Source organism: Vicia villosa, linkage group LG5, assembly GCF_029867415.1.
Source record: "Vicia villosa cultivar HV-30 ecotype Madison, WI linkage group LG5, Vvil1.0, whole genome shotgun sequence".
NCBI classification, from domain to species: Eukaryota; Viridiplantae; Streptophyta; class Magnoliopsida; order Fabales; family Fabaceae; genus Vicia; species Vicia villosa.
This window is the reverse complement of record NC_081184.1, coordinates 158,588,162-158,590,888: the sequence shown is the minus strand read 5'-3', so window position 1 is coordinate 158,590,888 and position 2,727 is coordinate 158,588,162. Positions and strand designations below refer to the sequence as shown.

General features: G+C 29.9%; 1 long non-coding RNA gene across 3 annotated transcripts; it reads left to right on the top strand.

The window, feature by feature from the left end:
* Positions 1 to 241: 241 nt before the first annotated feature.
* Positions 242 to 2,436, top strand: LOC131607952 (uncharacterized). Of its 3 annotated transcripts, none has more exons than XR_009285458.1 (3): positions 251 to 580; positions 777 to 1,354; positions 1,456 to 2,436. It is a non-coding gene; the product is annotated as an uncharacterized LOC131607952 (long non-coding RNA). The 3 variants fall into 3 exon arrangements; XR_009285457.1 differs by having other exon boundaries at positions 252 to 580; positions 2,112 to 2,436; XR_009285456.1 differs by having other exon boundaries at positions 242 to 580; positions 777 to 2,436.
* The last annotated feature ends 291 nt before the right edge of the window (positions 2,437 to 2,727 follow it).

Genomic DNA, 2,727 nt, shown 5'->3' with positions numbered 1-2,727 from the left:
TAATAGTTAAGTACGTAATTAATATATTTTATAGCAATTTAAATATTGAGATGGTATATTTTAACAATGCATTTATTTTTTATTAATATGGAGATGTTATATTTATTAATAAATACTTTTATATTAAGAATATTATATTAATATTTGCATTGAAAGCAAATTACATATTTCCTATTTAAAAAGAAGTGTTCTTAAATTTTTCTCTATTTAAGTTTATGAATAAATGATAAATGAATAATTATTTAATAAATTTAGAAAAAAATAAAAAATATAAATGTAAATGGTTTCTTTGTCTCCCTCGCTTCCTCATTGAACCCTAGCCGTATTCGTCTTCCTCTTCCTGGAGCGCCTCCATCATTCCAGCCATTTTCTACTCAGTACCCACTTCATCTACTCCGCCCCTTTCGTGTACGACAACAATCTCATCACCATCCCTTTCATTTTCTGGATTTGATCCCTTTCTTGTTCTTGCCTCCATCATTGAGTGGATGCCTCACAATCACAATAAACTCATATCTTCTCTCCGTCTTCACCGGAACTAAAATCGATATCATTAAAGCTTGATTCGTCACTGTTCAAGGTATTCTCCTTTCATCTCCTCCTTTTAACTAAACCCTAACAATCTCTTAATTTCGTTTTTATGACTCAAATTTCATCGATGAGTCAGGTAAGAACTAGTAGTTCAACTAGGAGAGAAAGTAATTGCTCTGTCTTGCATTCTCTCGAGGTTTCTTGAATTTTCATGTAAACTCACATCTTCTCTCTGTCTTCACCAGAACAAAAATTGATATCACTTAAGCTTGATTCACCAATTTTCAAGGTATTCTCCTTTCATTTTTCTTTTTAACTAACCCTTAAAATCTCTTAATTTCGTTTTTATGACTCAACTTGTATCCATGAACTTGTAGTTCAACTTGGAGAGGAAGTAATTGCTCTGTCTTGCATTCTCTCGAGGTTTCTTGAATTTTCTTGTCAGCAGTACTTATTTTATTTCCTAGATAGACAAAAGACTCAATTGTTACAGAAATGGGTTTAGGACAGACGGACTATTGACTATTGTATTATCGAGTGTTGGTTAACTAATTTTTAATTTGAAATTTTACTGAGTTATTAGTTGATAACTGGATTTGGGACTTTTATCCTATTTTAAAGGTTACTCATGCTTAAGTTTGCGATATGATTATTGTTTATAATTGGGGTAAATGTTCTTTGACATGTTTGTTTTGTGGTATTCCCAGTTTTGTTCAGGATGGAGAAAAGACTTGTCCTCTATGTGAATGGATTTGAGAGATAAGAAATTGAAATCTTGTAGATGTGGTTATGAGTTTTGATTCTATCTGTGTGGAGTTATGAGGTTTGTGATTTTAAATTTCATTTGTCAATTATTTGGTTCACAAAATTTTCTTCTATTGAATTCGGATCCTCTTAACCCTTGTTAAGGTTTATTTTGTGCAGGGAGAATTTATTTTCTCTTAACTTTAAATAAGGTAGAAATGGTGGTTAAAATTAAGTTTTAATTCTTCATCATTTGAACACCTTAAGAATTGTTTAATTTTAAAATTTGCTTATTTCCTTTTAAGTAGTAAGTGCGTATTGTTGGATCTTAGTACTGCTCCTTGCAACCGTCTACTAATGACGGGCAGCAGAGCCATGTAAGAAAATTTAAAAGAATCTTTATCTAGGTGAGGAATAGGTTCATTTCAAATGGCCATGTCTTGAATTTCCTTGCTCCCTGCACATAACTCAGTGGCTATAATTGTATCATCTCAAATAGTAATTTTTGGTTGCAACCAAACTGAATAGAGATTTGATCATATTTAATTAATGATTTTGGTTGAATTCTCACATGATAAATTTTGAACTTTAATTCCGGCATTGAGGTGGTACATGGAGAAATTACTCATTCTGTTATGTTGTCAATGTGACATTTGAATCAACTGTGAATGGTGCATCTATCAGTAACCATACAAATACTAGTGGCTTATCAATGATTTCCAAATATTACAACACACATAACTAATAATAAAATGGAAGCAAAAGATAATTTATAATTGTGTTATTTATTGAAATAAATTTGATAGTTTCCAATTTCAATATAATTGTTTTTGTAGTTACAGGTTATGAATAAAGACTTCGAATTACTGAAGGCATCTGTACTTAGTTTAAAAAACCGGAGATGAACAAGGCTCTCACTATCAGAACCAAGAACTTCATGACAAACAAGCTCCTCAAGAAATTTTTTTTGGGCTATATTGTAGTCTTGTAGCTTTCTAGTTGTCTTTTGTAAAAGTTTTATATGTAGAAATTAGCTTATCATTTTATAGGGTAAAAAGAATTAATGTTTTATTTAATACTAGAGATTCTATTACATTTATATTATTAATTAATGTTTTAGAATGATATATTTGTACATAATAAAAAGTAAATTGCACTTCATATTATTTATTATTGTATTAGAATCATTACTTTATCATAAGTGTTTGTAATAAATTTGATTTTGTCATTAATTGAAAATGTTATTAAATTAAAAAAAGTGTATAAACTAATGCAAAATTGAGATAAAGGTTAGACAACGGTTTTAAACTCGTTACTAATTAGATAAGGCTGTAGACTAAAGTTGATTTAGAAAACCGTGGTATAATCAATAGACAACGGTTATATAAGTGTAGCTTCATCAAAACCGCGGTCTAAAACTAGTTAGGAAAACCGTGCCCTTTTCACATATAT